Raw genomic sequence first — 12,261 nt, forward strand, 5'->3', positions numbered from 1 at the left:
ACTACCTATCTATCTCTTCATCAAGCAGAGAATCCTCATCTTCAAATTCAAAGCATCAGCCCTCTCCCCTTTAATTTCCCTGTTCTTCCTCCAGTACATCCCAGTCCTCACACTTTTACTCCATTACCAACTACTCACTATTCCTTCATTCTTGCCTCGTTTTTCATCACCTTCCTCCTACCTGGAACTCCTTCCTCCTACATATCTGACAGACTTGTTGTTGTTTTTGTCTTACGCTGTGGAGTCGTGGAGTCGTGTCCGACCCATGGCGACACCAAGGACACATCTCTCCCAGAACACACCACCTCCATCTGGTTGTGTGTCCATAGTTTTCCTGGTAAAAATATGGAAGTGGTTTACTGTTGCCTCCTTCTGCGCAGCAAACCTGAGTCTCTACCCTGGACTCTCCCATGCCGCTACTGCCCAGCCCAGGTAAACTTTGACTTGTAGAAGATTGTCTTCCACTCACTAGCCACTGGCCAAGCTAGGAATGGAATGGACAGGTCTCTGCTTGACTCTCCCTCCCATAGTCGAGACTGGTAGAGGACAGGACTGGAAACTCTCCAGGTGCGACCTCGAGAGGTGATCTGACAGACTAGCACTCTTCATTTCCTCGATGTCCTTTTTTTCCCCTACGGTGTTTGTTAAACACTTACAGTGTGCCAGGCATTGTAATAAGCCCTGGGTAGATACAAGGGAATCAGGTTAGACATAGCCCTGTCCCCCAAAGGGCTCACGGTCTTAATCCTCATTTTACAGATGGGGTAACTGAGGCACAAGGAAGGGAGGCATGTTGCCCAAGGTCATACAACGGAGAAGTGGCAGAGCTGGAATTAGAACCCAGGGCCTTCTGACTCCCGGGTCTGTGCTTGAACCACGAAGCTAATCTCCCCGCTCCCTATTTTCCCTTCCCTACTTGCTCACCCATCTAATGATGATAATAATAATAATGACGACATTTGTTAAGCGGTTACTATGTGCAAAGCACTGTTCTAAGTGCTGGGGAGGATACAGGGTGATCAGGTTGTCCCACGTGAGGCTCACAGTCTTCATCCCCATTTTACAGTTGAGGTAACTAAGACACAGAGAAGTAAAGTGACTTGCCCAAAGTCACACAGCTGACAAGTGGTGAAGTAGGGATTTGAACCCATGACTTCTGGCTCCCCAGCCCATGCTCTTTCCACTGAGCCACGCTGCTTCTACTTAGTCCCTGCAGTGTCAACACTAATGTCCTGCCCCCACGCTCACAGTCTTTATGAAAACATCCCTTATATTGATTGCTTCCCTTACCTGTCATTTATTTTAATATCTGTCTTCCTGATGAAAGTAGGGATCATATCTGCCAGTTGAATGTATTTCACTCTCCCCAACTTTTAGTACAATGTTCTGCACACAGCAAGCACTCAGCAAATACCACCGATTGACTGAGAGCTGCCTGAAGTTATTCTCAAAGTCTCATAGTCAAATTCGGCAACAAGTGCTTAGAATCAGAACTTTTTTAAAACTTAGAATAATAGCCCTATAATATTATGTCAAACTGCAAAGGAAATAAAAGCCTCTAAACTGGGAAATCTTTTTTTTTCAGAATTATATCCAGGTTTCTGAAATATATGTAGATGAAAAATTATAGATTTTAGCCCAGCAAACCAATGTTATCCAGAGATGGGACTGACCCATGTGAATAACTCAGCTTTGTACACTTACTTTTGATTGCTGATTGATCACCAAAGGAGCCATTAGAGGTCAAAGTGAGGTGAAGTGAAAGTGATCTCATTCAGACAAATAAAAATTGAACTTCCTCCAGATTAGAGATGGGAGTGGGGAGGAAGAAGATGAGGAGAATCAGTTGTGCATGAAAATCAAGTCAGAAGCAATCCAGTACTAATGAAGACCCTCCTACTCCATGACACCCTATATTGATGCATTTTGCTAAATAATGCACAATGTGCTTTGAACCACTACTTTTTAAAGGGAAGATGTTTTTAAATGAAATGTAATTGTCTTTTAGGGGCAGGTTGAAAGAAACTGGAAAAAACCCATCTGTAACAATAAAAGGAGGCTTCATGTGCTTCCATGTTGCTTTCTCTTTTCCCTCGACCCCTTTACAAAGTCATAACCTGCATAATCGTTTTATTCTATGAGTTCTCTTTGCAGGAAGAATATTGAAAATGCCTTTGTTCAAGTCAATAATCCTTGTGATAAGAGAAAGGGAAGCTTTATTATAATGGAAGATACCTATGGAAATCGTCTTGCCAAAATATTGTTCAAGAATAGCATATACAAGTGAAATATTGTGTTAATGTGAAATCTGACTTGATGGTTCCGTGGCCCTTCCAGCTGTTATGTAATAGCTATCTCCAAAGAGCAAAACATATTTTTTCTACAGATTGAAAGCTGTTTGAAATAGAACAGGGAGTAGACAAGACAAGAGCATTTCTTTGTTGAAAATGATGTTCAGGTGAAATGTTTTAAATAAAACAAACAAATGTTTTTAGAAGTACTAAAGCTGAAGAGTATATGGGGCAAGCTGGAGTAGAAGTTCATTTTAAATAGAGAAAAGCTGTGCCTCCTGTAGAAGATTCAGTTTCACAGCTGTATAGAAGTTGGACCTTCGTAGAGTTATGAAGACTTTCAATTTGGTGTGAAGCCGTATGCTCCACTGTCAATAAACTCTGTCAGTCTTCCAAAGGACATGGTTGACTATCCTGATTTGATTTTCTACTTCTCTGACTCTTCACGCTTCACTGAGTAGTAAACTGCCCAGAAAACAGGATATGTGAACAGCATTTAGGATCTGTGTCACCTGAGAAAATTGTTGGAAGCAAGAAGGGCAAAACAAGCATAATAAAGCATAGACAAAAAATATATAATTTTTTTCAATCTTCAATCGCATCATCATCCTAATAACAATATTTAAGTACTTACTATGTGTCAGGCACTGTATTAAGTGCTGGGGTGGATACAAGCAAATCAGGTTGGACAACAGTCCCTGTCCCTCTTGGGGCTCACAGTCGCAATCCCCATTTTACAGATGAGGTAACTGAGGCCCAGAGAAGTGAAGCGACTTGCCCAGGGTCACACAGCAGAGAAATGGTGGAACTGGGATTAGAACCCATGAACTTCTGACTCCCAGGCCCATGCTCTATCCATTGTGCCATCCGGCTTCATTAGATGGTGAGTTCATGGCTGACACACTGTACATTAAAACTCTTTCCAATAGGTCTGGATAAAGGCTAGCAAAGAGAACAGTAGAGGAGGAAAGAATCAAAACTACAAAACCCAGGATACAAATAGTAGAAGAGCTCACCTCTCTCCTATCCCCCGCTCCCCTCCAGCCTTTCCCTGGCCGGGTGGAGTTTTCCTCTGAGAGAACTTAGGAAAAAGTTTGTTAGTTGAGTGTACAACTCTGTTGCTGCCCTAGAACCCGGGGAGAAGAGTTCTGTAGGGTGAGGTATGACCAATAATTACTCTGAATATTTAATGGCTATTTTCAGTCTTAGTGCTAAAACAACGACATGGCCCTTACCTCAAGAAATTCCTGCTTCCAAGACTGTCACCCCTTAAAAAGAGAAGACCCTCAAGGATGTGAGGAGACAACTGTATCAGAGAAGTCAGCTTGGCCTCCAATAATCAGTATAAGGATTGTGCTCCTTAAAGCAGAAGTTTTGGAAGGCAGAGGCATATTTGAAAAACAGTGATGGGCATAGTGTAGGTTTGACCGAGGAAAGTCATCATCCGAATACAGTGTGGAGTGTATGGTCAGTTGCGTATGGGTCATGCCCTACCACATCACATTCACGAACAGGATTCACTGTCAGTTGCATCATTTTCTAATGCAAAGGACAACTATTCATATGCGTGTATGTATAAGGAAAGAAAAACTACATGGGGTTAATAGTAAAAGTTAAAATTGGGAGGCATTTCTAGATCAAGCTTAGTTCATGCATTATCTTATTTTAATATTCAAATAATTCTGGAAGTCAATCAGTGGTATTTATTGACCATAGCACTGTACTAAGCACTCGGGAGAGAGCACAGTAGAGATGGTAAACATGATCTCTGCTAACAAGGAGTTAACCATCTAGTGGGATTGTGAGAGAGTGATCTGATGATCTAATTATTCTGTACCTAGACCAGCATTTACCACAGTGCTTGGGACATAAACAACTGATGAATAATGTTAATTTGATTATTTGCATTATTATTGTTAACCAACCAGTCATATTTACTGAGCTCTCACTATGTGCAGATTACTGTGCTAAGTGCTTGGGTGAGTATAATACAAGAATTGGTAGACCCATTCCCTCCCCACAATGAGCTTACAGTCTAGAGGGGAAGACAGGAATTAAAACAAATAAATAAAATTATGAATATATACATAAGTGCTAAGAGTCTGAGAGGGTGAATTAAGGGTGCAAATCTTAATAATCATAATAATAAGCGATTATTATTAATAACTTTAATAGAAAAATTCACTTTTCACTTTGGGATCTCGTTGCTTCCAATAAACTCCTTTTCCCCAGTTCCTCAACATTACAACTAGGAAATCCTATTCAAAGAATTCCAAAGGAAAAACTACAAGAGAGAAATATATTAAAAAGCACTGGTGCTTAATGAGAAGCAGCGTGACTCAGTGGAAAGAGCCCGGGCTTGGGAGTCAGAGGTCATGGGTTTGAATCCCAGCTCCGCCACATCAACTGGGTGACATTGGGCAAGTCATTTCACTTCTCTGGGCCTCAGTGACCTCATCTGTAAAATGGGGATGAAGACAGTGAGCCCCACGATCACCTTGTATTCCCCCCAGTGTTTAGAATAGTGCTTTGCACATAGTAAGCGCTCAACAAATACCACCATTATTATTATAGTCTAGCCAAAGCAAGACACAATATTTGGAGAGAACTTTTGGATCAAATTATATGCCAGCAAAGTTTGGTCAAAGTTTATCCATGTATCTTTGAGCCATGGATGGAATTGAAACCAAATATTCCTTTAAATATCTGTGGAAGCACAATTCTTCAAACCTGAGCGAGAAGTCTTTCAGTGTAATTAGGAAGATTCCCTGAGGTGAACCGAAGATGCTTCTTCACCCTCTGAGCTGGCTTGGTAAGACTGCAATGGTAACAAAGGGCAAATGCATTTGGAAGAAAAAACAACAAGCTTTTCCCAGTGTGATGGGCAGTTTAGCTGAACTCTGTAATTTTTACTTTGCAAAGCCCAAAATACTATTTTCTCAAGCAAAAATGAACTTTTTTTGGAATTCCACTGAGGAAGGGTATCCTAGAACCTAAACAATTCTGTCTTCAGGAAAAATCCTGGAAAGAATACAGTGAACATCTTTCTGGCACAGTCCTGTTTTGTGTTTGTAATAATCCATCCAAGTGGACCGCTCTCTAGATTTTATAATCCCTGGTGTTTCATCAGCAAGGTACTCTGCAAATTCTTATCTGGTGTTTTATTAATCCCAATAATAGATGAGATCGTAACCTACTTTCCCATTTGTTAATTCTATCCAGTATTACCCTGTTTATTTTCCTGACACACTTTGTTCTTCTTCAAATTGAAACCCAGACATAAAAAATTCCAAAGAATAGATGCTTCTATTTTGTTTTTTAGTGTGAATGCCTTGCACATAGCATGGCCTGTGACCAGTTTATTCCATCAAAGCAAAGTAACTTTATTCTGTACATGACTTCCCATTCCAACTAGGTTCCAAAGGCGTTTCAGCACTAAATAACACAATTACAAAGCAAAGTAAAAAAAAAAAAAAAAACTGAAGGAAGGGGAAGGGAAAAGAGGGTGAAGAAGAAAGTGTAGTTTGATTTGGGTTGTGTATCAAATGGAGAATCTGTGAGATAAAGATGCAGGAAAGCAAAGAAATAGATCTTCTCGCTTGAGTGAAGAGACTGATTGGAGTGGCAGAGAAGAACGGCCAAGCAAGATGAACAGAGAGCTGGGTAGAGAAGATGAGAAAATCCATGGAGGTTGTTTTTTGTTTTTGTTTTTTGACAACAAGAAGGTTAGTTTAAACTAATGCTGAAATGAATGGGTTGACGAAGGAATTGCAGGAGTCTAAATGGACAGCTCCTGGGAAACGAGGATTAAACAGAAACTAAATCATAATGAGTTTGTGGATGATTGTTTGATCTCTGAATTCTTTCTCAGAGAGGGGAAAGAGAGAGTTATAAAATAACTGGTTCTGAGAAACTAAGGAGGGTAAGCTAAAGAGTCCTGTGAACTAATATAATGGCAATTTTTGTTTTGTTTTGCTGTCTCCCCCTTTTAGACTGTGAGCCCGTTGTTAGGCAGGAATTGTCTCTATCTGCTGCCCACTTGTTTATTCCAAATGCTTAGTGTAGTGCTCTGCACACGGTAAGCGCTCAATAAATATGATTGAATTGAAGAAATGAAGGAATTTGGAAAGGGGAGGAGTATTCTAGGTTGCACTAAGAGTGGAGTAAAACTTTCAGTCCTCAAACGGAGACCAGCTGGACCTTCACTCCTTCCTCCTGTGATGAGGAAACCAAGTACCACGCAGTGGCAGTCAAATGGAGCTGGGTTCTATCAAAAGAGCCTCTAGCCTAGGTTCTCTCCAACTCCCAGATCAGAATTTCCCAGGACCAGTAAGAAGTTGGTGATGCGAAAAAATCTCCCGATGATTCATATTTATAACCTCCGCTGGGAACCAGGATGGAGAATTGTTGTTCAAGTGTGAACTTATGAGGTTATCGTTCTAATTTGGAAACAAGCAGAGATAAGATCTTGGCCTTGGGGTATTTTGCATTCAAACAGAAGGCAAATAGATGGGTGCACTACAGAAATAAGAGTTTGAGAAGATTCAAGTCAAAAGGATGAGGCATGGACCCTGGGTGGGCTGGTATTTTTATCTTGAGGAAAACCACAGCTTCTGCTCGATTTCTAAAGAAAACAGGTTTGTCGTGTTCGAACGAGAAGCAAACAGCTATCTCCATTATCGTGTCCCTGCAGGAACTGGAGAAGAGGGCTCTCTCAGTGGGAAGTATTCTCCCGTTTAAGGAAAATCATCAAGATAAAGGTCAGAGTGCAGTGCTGTCCGCATTTAAGTCACGATAAAATGTGTAAAGGGAGGAAATCAACAGTCCACAGAGGAAAGGTGTAGATGATGGTGAATAAAGCCTGAAGCGGTCAGCCTGTCAGAGGACCCTAAGCAGAAGGAATGCATCATCCTCATCAATCAAGACACACGTTTAATACCATCAGTGAATGCTTTATAAGGGGATGTAAGAACAAGAAAAGTTCCAGACAGAAAAGAGGTGAAAGGTGGTGTATAAATCTTTAGAAGCAGGTTTGGTAGCTGGGTTCTTTTAATTACAGACAGATAGCCTACTGGGTCTAGAACAAAAGGATCGCTCAGCAAGGGTTAAAACAACTCCAGTTGTGTGAAGGAGGAAAGAACCAGGTACCTAGTGACACAACTCTAAATATCATCTTCCTTCCAATTTTCCTTTCCTAGTCGGGGGTATTTGACATTTGTTGACCAATTTTCCTTTCCTAGTTGGGGGTATTTGACATTTGTAGACTAGATTCTAGGTTTGTGGTTTTTTTCCCCTCCCCATTCCCAGATACCACGACTAAGGTTCAGTGCTGTAAGCCCGTCCAATTAGACTGTAAGCCCGTCAAACGGCAGGGACTGTCTCTATCTGTTGCCGACTTGTTCATTCCAAGCGCTTAGTACAGTGCTCTGCACATAGTAAGCGCTCAATAAATACTATTGAATGAATGCTGCAGGGAGTCCTATAAACTACTTAACTGAATTTGGGGAAAGATTCCAATGACCAGAATGAAATAATAAATCCAGTGCTTTCTTGTGCATGGGACTGTGAGTGCTGGGCAAGATAGATAAAAGAACGTTCTGCAGGTGATAGGAGATTTCTTTTCCCTGTTAATGACGGGTAGCTGACAATGGCCACCTGAAGAGCAAGGGGCCGAAAAAGCTATCCTACTGTATTTTAATGTTATAAGTATTCAAGTGATGCTCTATTAAGGACACCTTGGGTGTATTCTTTCCATTGATAGTAACTCCACTCTGGGGTCGTGAGGCTAGAGAGAAGGACCCTGGCTATGGCAGTCATCATAACTGTGGCAGATGCTCCTGATTCCTTCTTTCTGAGATCCTCACCGGTGGCGGGCAATAATTGTGTGTCGGGTCACTGTAAAAGGGATGGAGGGATTTGGTGCGAGGGAACCTGACAGGGTAGGTAGGGGGTCTTTAGCTAAGACCCTGAGGCCACTGTGACATATTGCCAAAAATGGTTGAACAGCCCTGGATAGAGCACTTAAATTGATGGGTAATCTTCAACCTCATTTTAGCCATTATTTTCAATCTCCTACCCTATCAAACCTTTTACCCGAGCTGTTAACAATAAGTAAAATGGCCCAATTTGAGTTTCATCTCCCTTCCCTGCACCTGCCCATTTCCTAGCGGAAATATTAACAAGAGATGGAATGGACAGAGGGTGGCAGAGAGAGAGGGGGAGAAGCAAAAGGCTTGGCTAATTCACATCCTAGATAATCGGCTCCCAAGTCAGTATAGGAAGAAGTCAGAACACATTACAAACAATCATTTCCGGAGGCTTCGTCATTTCCCAGTGAGGTAGGTGGGAAATAGGCAGAATTCTTTTCCTTACTTTGTAGCTGGTGAAATTCTTGCCTTGCATAAGATCCGGCAAATTAGTAGGAAACAGCAAAGCTTTGGGTTCCTAGGGGAAACTAAGGGACGTGGCTCAGTGGAAAGAGCAAGGACTTAGGAGTCAGAGCTCACGGGTTCTAATTCCAGCTCTGCCACGTCAGCTATGTGACTTTGGGTAAGTCACTTAACTTCTTGGTGCCTCAGTTACCTCTTCTGTAAAATGGGGATTAAAACTATGAGCCCCACATGGGACAACCTGATTCCCTTGTATCCACTCCAGAGCTTAGAACAGTGCTCGGCACACAGTAAGCGCTTAACAAATACCAGCATTATTATTAGGTTCCACTGGCCCAGAGAAACTCATTCATTCTACTTCAGTCTAGGCCTCAATTAGGTAAGTGTATTCTTTTGTTAAAAATAGATTCAATCAATAGTACGTACTGAGCGTCTAATGTAACAAGGAACCGACACAAGTGTTGGGGTGAGTGCATTGGAATTAACAATAGTAGTGGGCCTAACGCCTGCCTTTTCTGAAGATATTAACAATCTCCTCTAGGTTGTAAACTCCTTGTGGACAGGGAACATGTCTAGCAAATCTGTTACGGCCCACTGTCCCACTTAGCACAGCGCTCGGCTCACAGTAAGCGTTCAAGAAATACCAATGGTTTATTTATTCTCCTCTCCCCTACTATTCTGGCTCTTGGCAGAAACCGACTGGCATAAAAGGCCCAGGCTATTATTAGAGGTGGAGCTGGGGTCCAAGGGCAGAAGGAGAAATAGGAAATAGGGTGGGGAGAAGCTACATTTCTCAGAAACCAAAGCGTAGACTTCCCAGAGACACCTGGGGATAATGAGTCTTGCGGGGCGGGGGGGAGTCTTTCTGGACCTTTCTGGAAACCCCCATGACTTTATTGTTTTGTTTGTTTTGATATTTGTTAAGCGTTTACTGTGTGCCGGGCACCATCCTAAAGGCTGGGCTAGATACAAGGTAATCAGGCTGACGGTGTTAATCCTCATTTTACAGATGAGGTGACGGAGTCACAGGGAAGTTAAGTGACTTGTCCAAGGTCACACAGCAGACAAGAGGTGGAGCCAGGACTAGAACCTAGCTCCTTCTAACTCCCAGGCCGACACTCTATCCATTAGGCCACCTGGCTTCTATGGAAGAGAAGCAGTTCTATGGAACTGGTGGGTGACATTTTGCTCTCTCTGGCTGCTGACAGTTGATGATGATATATGTTAAGTGCTTACTCTGTGCCAAGCACTGTTCTAAGTGCTGGGGTAGATACAAGGTAATCAGGTTGTATCACGAGGGACTCACACTCTTCATCCCCATTTTACAGATGAGGTCACTGAGGCACAGAGAAGTGAAGTGACTTGCCGAAAGTCACACAGCTGACCAGCAGCGGGCCCGGGATTAGAACCCACGACCTCTGACTCCCAAACCCATGGTCCTTCCACTAAGCCATTGCCTTCTGGGGTGATAAAATCCTGCTAGAACCTGGGTATGAGTTTCATTTCCCCAAGATGCTGTCTCTGCATAAAATATTTCTGATGTTTGTTAAGCTCTTATCATGTCGGACAGTGTGCTAAGCCTTGAGGTAGCTACAATTCACTCAGAACAGACACAGACCCTGTCCCACATAGGGCTCGGCGTCTGAGGAGGAGGGAGAACAGGTAGTGAATTCCCCGTTTACAGATGAGGAAAGTGAGGTGAGGAGAAGTTAAGCGGTGTGACCTTAAGTCACGCAGCAGGCAAATGACAGAAACAGGATTGTGGCCCATAGCTCATGATTCCCAGTCCATGCTCTTTCCACTATGCTACAGTGCTACTCAAAGTGTTATTGTATAATTACCAACTAGTCTGCACATTAGTAGGAAGGCTATGTGGTATCTGTGTGGTGATTTGGGTTGAATTAGCTCTCTTGCTAAAAATATCTTTTCACTGTGACGCAACCTACCGTGTGGAAGCCCACACCTTCTCAAGCCCCTCTCTCTTTTTTTTAAATGGTATTTGTTAAGCACTTATTATGTTCCTATACTAAGAGCTGGGGCAGATGCAAGCTAATCAGGTTGGACACAGTCCATGTCCTACAAAATCTTAATCCTCATTTTGCAGATGAGGTAACTGAGGCACAGTGAAGTGCATTGCCCAAGTTCCCACAACAGACAACTGGAGGTGTCAGAATTAGAACCCAGGTCTTCCAACTCCCAGTCCCAGGCACTTTCCACTGGGCCCCACTGCTTCTCAGTATTTCAGGAATAAGGACAGACCAGCTCTCACTAAATGCCAAGTGGTTGGATCACTGGAGTCTTGCGGCTAGGGACGTAGACTGGAAGTTGTTGAAGGGGTCAGACACCACCAGCACCCCATTCTTTTTCCCAGCATCAACAATGGTGAGTCGATGGTGTCTTTCCACTGAACCATTTTGCTTTATCACCTCTCTGAAAAACCCGGAGAAGGCATTGGCAAGTCCACCTCACAGACAGCACAGAGGTCAGGAGAATTGCCTTAGCGTCATCGATCAGGGACAGACTAAGGACTAGTACCTGACCGCTTACTGGATTGTGAGTTCAGAGCGCTGTCTACTGACCCCTCTGAACACACAGTAAACTGTCACACTGTCTGCACACAGTAAAAGCTTAATAAATACCATAGATTTTTTTTTCGATCGACTACCATTACCCCTTTAGACTCCTCGGGGGGAGGAAATGCACCTGCCAACTCTGTCGTACTCTCCCAAATGTTCGGACAGCGCTCTGCATGTGGAAAGCGCTCAATGAATACCACTGATCGATTGATTAGATCAGTGGTTCTCAAAGTCTGCAGAGGAACTCCAGTCGTCTGTTGCTACATCGCCACTGTTGCTTCGCCCAGAAGTGGGGAGGGGGTGTACCCCTTAATTCCCCGCCACCCACCCCAATTCCTATAATCAGACAGTGGCGTGTATTGAGCAGAGCACGGTACTAATTCGCTAAGCAAGCTCTCCCCGCAGACTGTATCTGATGTTGCCGTGAACCCCACTGGGAAAGCGACAGGGAGAATGGGCTCAGTGCCATGACTCTGAGGCAGGAATGCACTTTGAAATCTTGAACTTTGATGCGACCATGTTGAGTGTCTTGTTTTAAAGAGTTTACTTCACGTGATATCTAACTGTTCTGGAACAGAAGGTCAAATCAACAACCCAAATCCTTGAAACACAACTAGGAGCAAAAACTCTAAGCTTTCTGGGCTATTCAAAAGAGCCCTCTAATTACAGTAATATGAATGATCATTCAAGGCGCAGACCTTTTCCTTAACTATTTATCGGGAAGGTGAGCTGGAGATTTTCCGAATTTTTGTTAATTAGGCATCGAAGAGGAAAATAATTTTCTCCGGTCATTAAGTCGAGAGGAAAAACCTTTATTATAATACAAGTAATTTTTCATTCACTTGACCATTCAATTCAGCAGGGACAAGTGCAAAATAGTAACATGAAAGCACAAAAAGAAAACATAAACACAGAATGAGAAAAGACTGATTAGATACAAGCGTGGTGGAAAAAGACCTAGAATTTACAGTCAGCCACAAGCTAATAGGAGTCAGGAAAATAGTA

General features: G+C 42.7%; 1 protein-coding gene and 1 non-coding gene across 2 annotated transcripts in view; one reads left to right on the top strand and one right to left on the bottom strand.

Moving 5' to 3' along the window:
* Positions 1 to 12,261, top strand: part of NPY1R (neuropeptide Y receptor Y1) — a 100,262-nt gene that overhangs the window by 46,011 nt on the left and 41,990 nt on the right. The window lies entirely within an intron of this gene.
* Positions 443 to 585, bottom strand: LOC114815780. Its single transcript, XR_003763583.1, has one exon. It is a non-coding gene; the product is annotated as a small nucleolar RNA SNORA7 (small nucleolar RNA).

The sequence above is a fragment of the Ornithorhynchus anatinus genome, chromosome 12, assembly GCF_004115215.2.
Source record: "Ornithorhynchus anatinus isolate Pmale09 chromosome 12, mOrnAna1.pri.v4, whole genome shotgun sequence".
Classification (NCBI taxonomy): domain Eukaryota; kingdom Metazoa; phylum Chordata; class Mammalia; order Monotremata; family Ornithorhynchidae; genus Ornithorhynchus; species Ornithorhynchus anatinus.